At 38.2% G+C, this 14,450-nt stretch overlaps 1 protein-coding gene across 1 annotated transcript in view; it reads left to right on the top strand.

The window, feature by feature from the left end:
* Nucleotides 1-14,450, top strand: part of ERC1 (ELKS/RAB6-interacting/CAST family member 1) — a 549,219-nt gene that overhangs the window by 448,547 nt on the left and 86,222 nt on the right. The window lies entirely within an intron of this gene.

Raw genomic sequence — 14,450 nt, 5'->3', positions numbered from 1 at the left:
ATGAATTTTAAGATTTTATGTTTTACATTTAAGTATTTAATCCATTTTAAGTTAATTTTTTTGTGTATGGTATAAGATAGTGTTCCAGTTTCATTCTTTTGCATGTGGCTGTCCAATTTTTCCAACACTGTTTATTGAAGTGACTTTTCTGTCCACATCCTGTAGTCTTGGCTCATTGGTCATAAGTTAATTGACCAAACATGTGTGTGTTTATTTCTGGGCTCCCTGTTCTGCTTCTCTCTGTGTCTGCTTTTAATGGGAGTACTATATTGTTTTAATTTCTATTACTTTATAATATATTGGATTGGCCAAAAAGTTCACTTGTTTTTTTCCATGATGGCACTAATAGCACTTAGATGTCCTCATTCAGAACAATTTTGTTAGGTTGTATTGTGACAGCTGTCTTATCAGTGTGCATTTAAAAAAAATTTACCAACATTGGAGAATTTTTGTGTAGCCATTTTAATATTGAAGATGGAAGAAAATACATGACATTTTCAGCATATCATGCTTTATTTTTTTCAAGAAAGGTAAAAACAAAAGTAAAACATGAAAGAAAAAGATTTATGCAGTGTATGGTGAAGGTGCTGCAACTTATCAAATGTGTCAAAAGTAGCTTGTGAAGTTTTACACTGATTTCTTGCTGACAATGCTCCAGGTCAGGTAGACCATTTGAAATTGATAGCAATCAAATTGAGACATTAATTGAGAACAATCAATGTTCTACGACAGGGGAAATAGCTGACATACTCAAAATATCCAAATCAATAGTTATTGGTGAAAATGAAAACTGTGTCTTTTATTTTACAGAAAAACTACAGTCTTTTCAGCCAATCCAAAATTTAAAATCAGGGAACATGAAGCCGCTAGCTCAGTTCTTCTTTTTCAAGATTGCCTTGGCTCTTCAGGGTCTTTTATGGTTCCATACAAATTGTAGGGAGGGTTCTTTGTTCTCTTTCTGTGAAAAATACCATTAGAATTTTGATAAGGATGGCATTTGATCTGAAGATTACTCTGGGTAGTATGGAATGGAAATTTTAACAATATTAATTTTTGTAATCTGTGAGCATAAAATATCTTTCCATTTTTGTGTCTTTTTCAATTTCTTTTATTGAGTTGTTTAATGGCTTGGTTAAATGTTTTTCTAGGTATTTTATTCCTTTTGATATAATCTTAAATGGGATGTTCTTAATTTGTTTCTGATAGTCCATTATTAGTGTATATAAATACAACAGATTTTCTGCAAATAGTGACATTTTTACTTCTTTCTTACCAGTTTGTATGGCTTTTATTTCTTTTTCTTGCCTAATTGCTCCAGGCAGGCTAATATTATGTTGAATAAAAGTGGCAAGAGTGGGCATCTTTGTCTTGTTCCTGATCTTAGCAGGGAAAAATTTAAGCGTTTCACAGTTGTTAGCTGTGGACTTGTCATATATGGCCTTTATTATGTTGTGGTATGTTCCCTCTATACCTACTTTGCTGAGAGATTTCATCATGAATGGATGTGGAATTTTGTTAAGTGTGTTTTCTGCATCTATTGAGATGATCATATATTTTTATCTTTTATTTTTATGATGCAGTGTATCACATTGACAAATTTGCGGGTGTTAACCCATCTTTATATCCCTGGAATAAATCCTATTTGATCATGATGTATGATCCTTATACTGTATTGTTGAATTCGGTTTGTTTATGTTTTGTTGTGCATGTATTTTCATTAAGGATAAAGGCCTGTAATTTTCTTGTGGCATCCTTGTATGGTTTTTGTATCAGGGTAATACTTGCCTTATAAAATGATTTGGAAGCATTCCCTTCTCATCTGTTTTGTTTTCTTTTTAAGAGTTTGAGAAGGATTGGTCTTACTTCTTGGAATGTTTGATAAGATCCACCAGTGATGCCTTCTGGTTCTGAACTTTTGTTTGTTGGAAGTTTTTTTGATTCCTGATTTACCTGTATTTTTCAGACCATAAGATGCACCTAGGTTTTAGAGGAGGGAAATAGGGGAAAAACTTTTGAAGCAAAAAATGTAAAATATTTAATAACAGAAATAACATAGTATTTCACCAATGTAAATGTAAACAGAACTCAACAGCAGCGTTGACAACCATTATTCCTCCCAAATTTGGGAGGCAGAGGGAAGGGGTGCGTCTTATAGTCCAAAAAAGTGATCACCTTACTTGTAACTGGTCTGTTGAGATTTCTTATTTCAACATGATTCAGTCTTGGTAGGTTATATCTTTCTAGGAATTTACCCATTTCTTCTAATTTGTCCAGTTCATTCATAGTAGCCTGTCATGATTTTTTTGTATTTCTGTGGTATCAGTTGTAAAATCTTCTGTTTCATTTCTGATTTTATATATTTGAGTCCTCTCTTTTTTTCCTTGGGGAGTCCAGCTAAAGGTTTGTCAATTTTATCTTTTCAAATAACCAGCTTTTAATTTCATTGTTTTTTTTCTGTTGTCCCTTTAGTCTTATTTCATTTATGTCTGCTATAATCTTTGGTATTTCCTTCCTTCTACTAAATTTTAGCTTTGTTTGTTCTTTTTTTTAGTTCTTTGAGTTAGGGTGTTTATTTGAGATCTTTCTTGTTTCTTGAGGTGGGCATTTATTGCAGTGAACTTCTTTCTCTTCAGAACAGCTTTTGCTGCATCCTATAAATTTTGGTATGATATGTTTCCATTTTTATTAATCTCGATATTTTTTGATTTAGCCATTACCAACATCCTTTTAGAGCATAGAATGCAATAATTCTATTATCTTATTTTTTAAAAGTATTCACAGGAGAGCTTGAAAAGAGTACTTGTTTCTAGTTCCAAAGATTTTTAAAGCAGTTAGAGACCATCTGCCTGGCTGTCTTAGGGAGGAAGATAGGAGAGACCCATGAAGCCTGAAGGAGGCTCATTGTAATGTTCCCTTTTTCTCAGAAATAAGCTAAAACTGGTATAATTTTGGTTCATGTACAGTTTTGGTAAGGCATTTGTCTTGGATTGTATTTAATAGCTGGGAGTGAGAGAATACTTTTTGGTCATCTTGGAAGCAAGGAACCAAGAGCCCCACTTTTTTTCTTATAAAAACACTTTTGTGCTTTAGAAGCATTATGACTGATGTGATTGCTTTGCAATGGCTGCCTTTGCCCTCCTCCTGGCCCACTTGGATACTTATGCCCCCAGGAAGTAGAACATAGGGGCATTCCAAGTAAATTTACATATTTTATTCACAAACTAGGATTTCTTGATAACTGGTCACCAGCCCAGAAGTATCTCAAACTCTCTTTCACCTAGTCTTTGTTTTAAAAGTCTAGACAGAGCCTGTGTGAGGTGTGTGTGTGTGTGTGTGTGTGTGTGATATGACTACAACAGTCTTATATTTGAAACTCAATAAGGAAACAACTGCATTCCAAAACAGATAAAAATGAAGGTCCAAAATAATAAAAGTATTTTTTAAACTGCCACAGTCATCAGTACTGCCTGAGCAGCAATGTAGATAAATACCACTCCAACATGTCATGGCATAGGAGGTTATCCCCAAATGTTATCAGACCTAATTACCTCTAAGCAGTAACGCATAGTGGCAGGTGACTTTTTCTTCAGGCCTGAAGATGATTTTCAGTCAACAGAAAGAGGCGGGAGCCACCATCTCTGCACTGTGGTTCTAAGGGATTCCTGACGGGCTCAGTGATTACATGAGATCTGTGAAGGCAGAGACCTCTTAGGCCACCTGAGTAAGTTGTAAGTAATTTGTGGAAGAGACCTTTCTCTTAATGTACGTTTAAGATACCATATATAATGTGCCGTAGAAACACCCTACATTTTTGTAGTTTCTGCTGAATGATTTAAGGTGACATTGTCCTATGACTCAATTTATTTTAGACTGAAAATTATAGTGTTTTAAACATCTCTGGAATATGTGCTGTCAAATCCATGACTTTATTTCTTAGTGATGATGAGCATTTGTCATATGAGGAAGAGCTAGCCCTCTTGTTTGCGATATTATTTATGATTTAGACATTTTTCCAGCACAATAAAAATCCTCTTGTGCTTAATGCAAAAAAATTCTTCACAACTTGATTGTTTTTCACAGTCATCTGAAAATATGGGGATCCCACAGAAATCAGTAAGTATTTATTGAATAGAAAACTGGTGAGTTTTACCCTCAAGAACAGTTTTGTGCATTTTATTTAAAGTCCTATGCATTAGTAGTAGCTATTTTTAATCTTTTAATTTCCTCAGCACCCCAACAAGGTTTCCTGTAATCAGACACCATTCATGTTTATCGGTTTCCCAGACTGACCTTAGCTCCAGTCAATATCCAGTGCATCTTCTAGAATATATCAAGTTCATTACCCACAGCCCTCAGTTATCATATGATAGAACCCTTTTTTAATACCGGTTTTGGGAAACAGGCTTAACACTTGCCTATTACATTACATTTCTATTTTGTAGAGTTATATTCTGGAGTATATGATTTGACTCACATTTTATTTGAACTATTAAACAATAGTCTTGTTACAATAGGGTTCTACAGTATTCCCTTCATTAACTTGTCCTCAGCTCCTCACTAATTTGTTATTTTCTATATTCTCCGTCTTGAGGATTACTATCTGGTCTGGGTTGAAGGAATATTTTCTTGGACACAAACATGCATCATCAACCAAAACAAAAGAGCTGTTCTCCCTTGATGTGTCTTCCTCCTTCTTCCTGGTCCTGGGATGGGGAGGCTGCAGTTTCCAGCTGGCTCTGGCAGCCAGCATTTCTGGGATGAATTAAATGAGCACACATGATTGAGGTATAGCTGGACTATATCACTGTCTTCCCATTATCCTAGAAGATCAAAGCAGAGCGCAAATAGAGGCTTAGTCTTTAAAATATTTAAAACAGATGGTTGATTCTTTTTGGTGAAAATTCAGGTTTTAAGGCAAACAACATGTTAGCAAGATTTCATTTCTTTTCATTGAAAGATAGTCAACACTGAATATATACCATCCTTTCTTCCTCCATTTCAAGACAAGAATCACAAATTTTTGTATGAGGAGGGATTTGGCGAACCTAGAAAACTCTCAGACTATCTGGGTTCAGTTTCTTTTCTTGTAAATATAAAATAAGCTATTCAAATTTTGCATTTGTCATTTTGGTGTTAAGTGAAAACATCTTCAAAGTTTACATTGTCATAGTCATTTTGTTGGTGGGTCACTGTTTAAAATTTTGCATTCATATTGTTATATCTTCCAGAAATTAAACGAAGAAGTTCATCTCTAAATTTTGTTTACAAACTGAAAAGCACATTTTCCACAGTCCTTATCTTTGACATCTGTGGTTTGAAGTTTTTATTGTTTGGTTAAAAACTGGCTGAAATGAGAAAAGAACTAAAATAATATTTATTGGGAGTCTACCTCATACCTACACGGCATTAGGTATATCGATTAAAATGCCTATCTAAAACAAATACTAAACAACATATTTTCTCCAACAGAAAACACTATGAAAGGTGCAATAGAAAAACCCAGTTCTCCACAAGAGACAAGGGTTCATAGAGGAGGTGATATGTGAGCTGCCTCTTGCAGGAGCACTAGGCATCTGCCAAGCAGGTCCAGTATTAGATAATGAGACAGCATTTGCAGAGATACAGAAGCATACCCAGCATAACAAATTTGGTATAATCTTGGTAGTTCACTATGAATAGTCAATAATTACCTACTTCTACATAACACATTACCCCAAAACTTGTCAACATAAAACAATAAAACTTTGTTGTCTCAGTGGTTTCTGTGGGTCGGGGATTCAGGAGCAGCTTAGCAATGAACTTATCCTTAGTTCTTACTTGGAGTTTCTTAGGGGATTATAGTCAAGCTGTCAGGTGAGATTGCAGTTACCCAGTTCTGGGGTGGAGAATCCAGTTTTAAGATGCTCACCCACAGTTCATGCTGGCTGTTGGAGACAACCTGCCATTTCTTACCTTACAGCCTTGTCCACAAGGGTGCTGGAATGTCCTTGTGACACAGTGGCCAATGTCACCCAAACTCAATGATTCAAGAGAGGAGAATGAGGAGGAAGCCGTAATGTTTTTTGTGACCTAGAATCAGAATTTACAAACCATCAGTTCTACTGCATTCTATCCTGTAGAAGCCCTCACTAAGACCATCCCATAGTTGATGGAGCAAAGTGTCTTAGGCTCTACATTTTGAAGGGAGGAATGTCAGAATTTATGAACTGATTTTAAAACTGCCGCAGAGTGAGGGTTGGGGGGCAACAAGCCATGAGGCTAGTGTAGTCAGCAGCAGGTATCACAGAGACCTTAGTATGCCATGCAGTCCATGCAGGATGGATGGAAAGGGGCAAATGCTAGAAACAAGGCCAGTTAGGAACTACTTACTCTGTTCTGGAGAATACTGCTGTGGGCCCAAATGGCTACAATAATAGAGGCATTCCAGAAATGGGAATGTATTCATTATCAAGAAGCTTTGGCTCTTCTACAAATGTCCCAAGTTGTTTTTAGTCTTCTTTGTTTTAGAAAATAGAGAACACAATATGAAAACCCACTTACAGTTCAGAAAGTTCACTTGCCCACAGGAACTATTGTGATAGCAGTGAGATAAAGCCTTCATGTTCTGTAATTGGTCAAGGTGAAAAGCAGCAAGCTGTGATGCAAGTAACATGTCCTAACTATATTTACAAGTCAGGTTGCCTCTCTGGGTCTTACATTTTTCATTTAGAAAGTGAGGCAAGGAGAAGAAGGTAAGCAACCTAGATCTCCAAAATGTCTAACATCTTTATGTTCTGTACTCAAAATGAGTACAGGATGCTATTTTGATCCAATTAGTGTTTTATACTTGTTTAACTTGGAGACTGTATTACTCAATGGAAATATTTGACCTGTCACAAATATTTAAGTCAGGTTATTCCAATGTCAAGGGATTTTCACTGAACATTTCCTGGAGTTAAAACTAAGTTAATTTAGTCAATTTCTTTATCAGTTTTCTCTGCATGTAGTTGAAAATGTCTAATTTTTCAATATTCTTATTTTATTAAGGCATTTTAATATCAACTATTTTCCATATGTAAAATTTTATAAAGATTTTATTATTTATAAAATTTTTGTTTATTTATTACACAGGGTTTTGTGTATATGAAATTTTGCTGATTATAATTTTCTGCAACTGTGAATTTTTTTATGCCTATGGTTAAATATAAGACTATTATTTTAAACTAATCTGTGAGAAAATTATAAACATTTCTTCTCTAATATTATAGTTACCCTGTTATCTGGAATTGGTCTATCTTAAGAATTGGCAGACATTTTTGTAAAGGCCCAAATAGTAAATATTTTATGCTTTGTGAACCACACACCCTGTCAAAACTATTCTGTTCGCAGTGCTGGATTTGGGCCGTAGACTATAATTTACCAGCCTCCAGTCTGCTGTATTGCTTATCCAACTCTTTGTCCTTCTCATTACTTCCTGTGCCATTATCTCACCATCCACAGTCACCGAATATACAGTTAAGGGCAAAGATAGGGTTAAAATGTCCTCAGGGTCTGATGTCAGCTGACTTGCATTTTACAAGTACTCGAGTCCTCAGAAGGATGGACATTAGTATTCCCATTTTACAGAGGGTGAAACAGATTCTTGGAAATAACAATAGGTAGTAATTATAGAAGAAGCTTAGTATGTGGTGGACATATGGATTATTACAATTCCACAGAAAGCACTGTCCCAGAAGTGACTTGTCAAAGTCTCATAGCTGGAATGTTGCAGGCCCTGGAGTTAAGCCAGACAGTCTATCTATAAAGCCCATGCCCTAAGTCCTGCACTGCCTCACAGAGTCATCAAGACAGCGCAAAGATTTTATACCACATAATGTAAGTCATACAATCGGTCTATGCTAAGGAATGTCTCTGGGTAAAAAAGCCTTTTTCCATCACAGTCTCTGAAACCCAATGCTCAGGAATTAACATGATTACCAGCGAAGGGCCTGTATGCTCATGCCTAAGGTGTTTTAATGAGTCAGGACCATGTCCACAGCCAGCTGCATTGCCTTCCCCAGCATTAAAGAATAGAGATGTCTGTGTCTGCTTGAAACAATGTGAGATGCCACGGCAACTTTTGCCAGAGAAATGTTCAAATAGATAAAATTCTTAGTTATGATCATGAAATGCAGAAGCCTATAGTTAAGTTAACTTAATTCCATGGCTAACTAACAAAAACTTTCATGAGGAAAGTAACTAACATGAGAGCACATAAGGCAAGCAGCCAGGCAAACAACTGCTTTCCTAGAAGGTACAAGTTGGAATTGCTCCAAGAGACCCACAGGAACTCCAGAAGAACCTGGCCTCTGCCAAGCAGACTATACTATGTGTGCATTTGTGTGTGTACACATACGTGTATCTTCAGTAACATGTGAACCTGATGCTTTTTTCTCAAGCACAGAATATGTGATCCATCAAGATGGGCATATTAATGAAATCTTCAGGTATATTGAATGTACGGCACTGAACTCACAACATAGTCTGACAAATATGTCAGTCTTAGGAACACTTTGGCAGTGTTCTTTGAAGAGATACATCTGGAAATGACATGTGGCTGGTTTATTAGACGAATAACAGAAGCATATCAGACCAAACCACATGAGATCTTAGTGCTTAGATGAATAAGATGGCAGAGGCTTTGTGCCCCGTGGATAATCCAAGATGGCTTTCTCTTTCTTGTCAGCAGAAGCATCCCATATGTAAGGGGATTGTAGCAGCTGAAACCCACAAGATGACTAAATGGGAAGAATCCTCCAAAACTGTGTGGCGCATGTATCTGGGCATATTGGTTAAAGTGTGGAGATAGTTATTCTTCCTCTTAGTCACAGTTAAAGTCTATGGCACCCACAATGTATGACTCCCTGAAAAGAGGCCACAGCAAAGCACCAAATGAACAGATTAACATGATGAAGAAAAGGTGTGTTTCTTCATTCTCTTGTCCCTTTTCTTCTTTGCCTTATCTGCAGAGTTTCTGTCTCTTTCATTCTGTTTCCTATTTTCTAAACACCCATAGTATACAATAGGTACTCTGATTATATCAGAAACATGGTCTGTATCTTTTGTATTTCCTCACTAAAACTGCAACAAATTTGGATGTGGGTGCCTATACTAAAACGTAGGGTTAGAACATGGTTTATAAAACAATTATAAAGACTCTGTAGAAACTTAACTTTTTTCCTCCCGCTGTGAAGACATTTCACAACTGCACTAGGAGCCTGCTTACTCTTTGTCAAGTCATGCAGCTTCATAGGCTTCAGCCCAGATGTACCACATTTATGGTTCCTTGGAATGTTCTCCCTCAGCCTGTCTGTCTCCACCTTATTTTTCCACTTGCTAGTGCTCTCTCAGGGCCTGTCAACTTTGTCAAAATGCTAGGCTTTGCTCTTTATGATCATTCTGTCTCTCCCATTCCATTGTGACTGCTCCACTATGCCACTACACCTCCAAATTGATCATCCGTCAGCATGTAAGGAGCCCTGGGTTAGATAGAGGGAATCAGGGCACATGGACCCTTCTTCCAAAGACTGGATTGTATGTACACAAAGGCTTGGAATGCTGCAAGCTATTTAATCCTGAATTCCCTTGGCTGTTAACCTACAACATGTAACATCAGTCACAACTTGGAAGATTTTTAGTACTTCTGTGCAGAGCCTGTTTTGTCAGTCTCGTTTATATCCTCAAATAATAGAGCTTTGCTTAGGTATCAATGACTAGTAATATAGAAATGGGGGAGGGGGAGGTTAATTCATTTACTGTATGGGAGGCCTTATTCTCAAATGAAGGAAATGGGTCCGGCCAAGATAAGGCTTCCTCCCACAACCAAAAGAAGGACAACAAATTTAAGAACAAAGAACAAGCAGAACTGCCAGAGAAGGTCTGTATGGAAGTCTGAAAACCAAGGAGTTAAGGAAGAAACATTCATTCAAACTGGTGGGGGGAGCAGACACAGGCAGCTGGGGCAGAAAGGACACACAGCAAGGCGACAGCTGGAGAAATGGGCAGTCCCACATTTGCATGTGAATAAACTGGGAGGAACAACTAGGAAGCAAGATAGACCATACAACCTAGGGTTCCAGCATGGAGAAATAAAATCTCAAAACCTCTAGATGTAAAAACCTATAGGTGTTGCGGTGGTGGGATAAACTCCCAGCCTCACAGAAGAGTTCTTTGGACCCACGGGGTTCTAGAACAAACCCACCTACCGAGGAATCAGCACTAGAAGGGCCCAATTTGCTTGTGGGTAGCAAGGGAAGTGACTGAAAACCAGCTGAGGGCTGAGCAAGTAGCACTGTTCCCTCTCTGACCACTCCCTGACATAGAGTGCCACAACAAGGCAAAGTGGGTTACTCTGCCCTGGCAAATACCTAAGGCTCCACCCCTTCCTACGTAACAGGAATACAGAGACAAAAAAAATATGGCCCAAATAAAAGAACAGATCAAAGCTCCAAAAATAGAACTAAGCAATGGAGAGGTAGCCAACCTATCAGATGCAGATTTCAAGACACTGGTAATCAGGATGCTCACAGAAATGGTTGAGTATGGTCACAAAACAGGAAGAAGTGAAGGCTATGCAAAGTGAAATAAAGAAAAATATACAGAGAACCAACCATGAAGGGAAGGAAACTGGGACTGAAATTAACAATGTGGACCAGAAGGAAGACATTAAACATTCAACCAGAACAGAATGAAGAAATAAGAATTCAAAAAAAAAAAAAAATGAGAGGCTTAGGAACCTCCAGGACAACTTTGAATGTTCCAACATCCAAATCATAGGGGTGCCAAAGGGAGGAGAGATAGAGCAAGCAAGAAAGAAAACTTATTTGAAAACATAATGGAGAACTTTCCCATTCTGGCAAAGGAAATAAACTTCCAGGAAATCCAGGAAGCTCAGGGAGTCCCAAAGAAGTTGGACCCAAAGAAGTACACATGAAGGTACATCCTAATTACATTACCCAAGATTAAAGATAAGGAGGGAGTCTTAAAAGCAGCAAGAGAAAAGGAGACAGGTACCTACAAAGGAGTTCCCATAACACTCAGCTAATTTCTCAAAAGAGACCTTGCAGGCAAGAAGGGGCTGGAAAGAAACATTCCAAGTCATGAAAGGCAAGGACCTACATCCAAGACGACTCTATCCAGCAAAGCTATCATTTAGAATGGAAGGGCAGATAAAGTGCTTCCCAGATGAGGTTGAGTTAAAGGAGTTCATCCTCACAAAGTCCTTATTATATGAAATGTTAAAGGGACTTATCCAAGAAAAAAAAGAAGATGATCAAAACTATGGACAGTAAAATGACAATGAACTCACAACTCTCAACAACTGAACCTATAAAAACAAAAACTAAGCAAATAACTAGAACAGGAGCTAGAATCACAGAAATGGGAATCACATGAAGGGTTATTAGCAGGGAGTGGATGGATGGAGGAGAATGGGAGAAAAGGTACAGGGAATAAGAAGCATAAATCGTAGGTACAAAATAGACGGGGGGTGGGGGGGTGGTTAAGAATAGTATAGGAAATGGAGAAACCAAAGAACTTCTATGTATGATCCATGGGCATGAACTAAGGAGAGGGGGGTGAACGCTGGTGGAAGGGGAGGTACAGGGCAGAGGGGAGAAAAAAATGGGACAACTGTAATAGCATAATCAATAAAATATATTTTTAAAAGAAAAGGGTAGGAAAAAGTCTTCATAACTTTTGTTTTTCCCTAATCTTTTTTCCCACTCAAAGCCTGGATTACTCCCAAGGTAAAAGGGGGTGATGTCTGTAATTATTAATCCAGAGATTTGTTCTTGGCATATAAAAACTTCAGAAAGAATTTGCTTTTTAAATATGATTTCCTGATTGACTGTGACAGACATAAATCCAGGAAGGACAATTCAGTCAGCGCAGCCAAAATCCCTCCTAGAGTCTCAGATACATGACACTTTATGGTGCATGTGTATGCGTGTACTAGAAATAAAGATTGTTCACATGGGTAGGTCAGGAGGAAAGAGAAGAGGCAGAGAGGAAAGCAGAAGACGAATAGTGTGTGGAGACAAAGCAAAGCTGTGGTAGGTAAGGGTGGACACCCATGCCTTTTCTGGAATTAGCTGCCAGCTCACTGAGAGCCTAGCATTTTGTCAATTTATAGTAACAGAAGGAAAAAGTTAAGGAGACTCCCTTAGTGCCTCCTGGCCTGACATGGTTTCAGTTCTTGAGGCATTCTTTTGTGCTCTCAGGTCTGTGGAGTTCTAAGCTATACTAAAGCTGAAACTACTGTCTCAGAACCTTCTGCTCAGATCCTTCCTCCCATCCTACCCTTGCATCCCTCTGCCAATACAACCATACACATGGCCATTTTCATACACACACCCAATTGCAAATGTTTCTCACCTGTTTTTTTCCTATTTCCAACTTTAGCAGTAAGAGATCAAACTCTTATATGTAATTTGTCTTTCTCTCAATAGCACAGGTACCTGTTTCTGATATGTTTACACAGCTACAGATAGGTAGGTAAGTGGAGGTTGCTATTTTCTATTTTCCCCCTGCATTCCAAGTGATAGGTAAACTCTCTTTCCACTCCACCAGTAACCTCTGAGGCCACGTTCTTGTTAAGCACTGTTTAATGAGGAGCCATGTCTATCAAAGGCTTCAGACACAGAATGAGACTCTCAGTGGCCACAGTAGTAGACTTCTAAATATCTACATGGTCTGTTTTGTTTGATTTGACACTGGAGTTGAAATGATAATATGACTACTGGCAAATTGCTTTTGTGTACTCTCCCACTCTCCTGTGTATACACACAGCATTCAGGCAGACACCTTTAACCTGACCTTGAAATAACTGCTAATCATAGAAGAGTCTCCTGCAGAGACTGGCCTCTGTTTGGGAGCTCTTGTACAGATAAGCTGTCAAATCTCATACTTGGCTCTTTTCTTCTATCTGTTCCCATGGAGTATTTGAAGGAGCCAAAGGATGTAGCCCTATAAATTAGACTCACCTCCTTTGTTATGTTATTCCTTATCTTTTGAGATATTGTCAAGGCTAAAAGATTGCTTTCGTTTACTCTGAGCAACTCCGCTTGGCCTTCCCCTCTACACCCAGTGCAATTGGTACATTGCTTTAAAGAGAAATGATGTAGTAAGGTTGTCACTGTGTTTTGCCCAGAAAGTAACAAGCAAATTGCTGTTTTTCAGCTCCATCTGTCTAGCAGACATGTAATAATGCCAAGAAATTCTGTGGCACCTGAGTACAGCAAACCTTTACAGCAGGGCTACTTTAGACATCAGACCTCACAGATCAGAGTGCAGCGTGAGTGATCAGTTTCAGCACTCAAGTGTGTGCACAGACATGCAAGGAGTGGAAGACAGTCATTTTGCCTGAGGCCAACTGCCTACCAAGATTTTCCTTTCAAATCCAGCATCAGCATCAACTTTCATTTGGCTTGCTAACCTCTCTCAACCTTTTTGGCCTTCCCCCCACCCCCAACTCCCCACCCCATGCCTAGACTTTGTCCCCTGTGGTTTGTTATTAAGTTCTGGAACTTTATAGTGGGGAAGTCATGCCACTATTCATTTTTATTTTTTATTTTATACACACACTAATATGTAACCCCTACATTGTTCACTAAAATACAACAAGTGATTTATTGTGGAGAGCTAAGCCTCAAGCCAAGAACTGAATCAAAGATGCTTTCCTATCTTTATTAGTTCTTAAGATCAAGGAAGAAGAATTTTGGAACACACACCTGCTCCTAAGCAATTCTGAATCTAGTGGGGTGGGTGGCTTTCCTGATTCTGGTTATCTCACTGTCTCTCAGCTGACCGTCCCTTCAGGGTGTGTGATATGTGTGCCCTTGATTGGTTAGCTTGTAATACATTCTGTGCCTCATGATAACAGTCTCTCCACTCAAAGACCATTTAACTGCACTGTCTTTATCTGGACATACTTGTGTGCCCCCTTGTCGGTTAATAATCTTATTTTCATGTAAGTTACAACTTTTCAAGTATTAAAGCAAGTACTTGAAATAGCAACAGCCATAACATCCTCCATTAACACATGAATAGATGGGCTCATCAGGAAATTTCCTTCCTTCATTAGTGGGCAGCACTCACCATACACACGCTGCTGTCTTTCTGAGTAGCATTTATTATACTGCATAAGATAGGATAGATTTTCACTGAAAGGAGAGTAAGTAGACAGAATGCAGTTACCAGCTCTATAGTTCGAATTTCAAGATTTATTTTATTCTTTTTATTTCCAGTTTCTTCTTTTTTCTACTTTGTATTGTTTATTCTATTAGTTGTCCCAATTTTTCACTTTTGCCCCTCCCCACCTAGCCCACCGTGTTTCCCACAATCACCGCACTGTTGTCCATGTCCATGATCTTCAACTAATCCTTTCCCATTCCTTCCACCATTCCCTGCCTCCCTCCTCTCCTCCCACAGAT

The sequence above is a fragment of the Sturnira hondurensis genome, unplaced genomic scaffold (assembly GCF_014824575.4).
Source record: "Sturnira hondurensis isolate 20B ecotype Veracruz unplaced genomic scaffold, ASM1482457v3 Scaffold0015509, whole genome shotgun sequence".
In the NCBI taxonomy this organism is placed as follows: domain Eukaryota; kingdom Metazoa; phylum Chordata; class Mammalia; order Chiroptera; family Phyllostomidae; genus Sturnira; species Sturnira hondurensis.
Note: the sequence above shows the minus strand (reverse complement) of the source record. Positions and strands in the feature narration are given on the sequence as shown.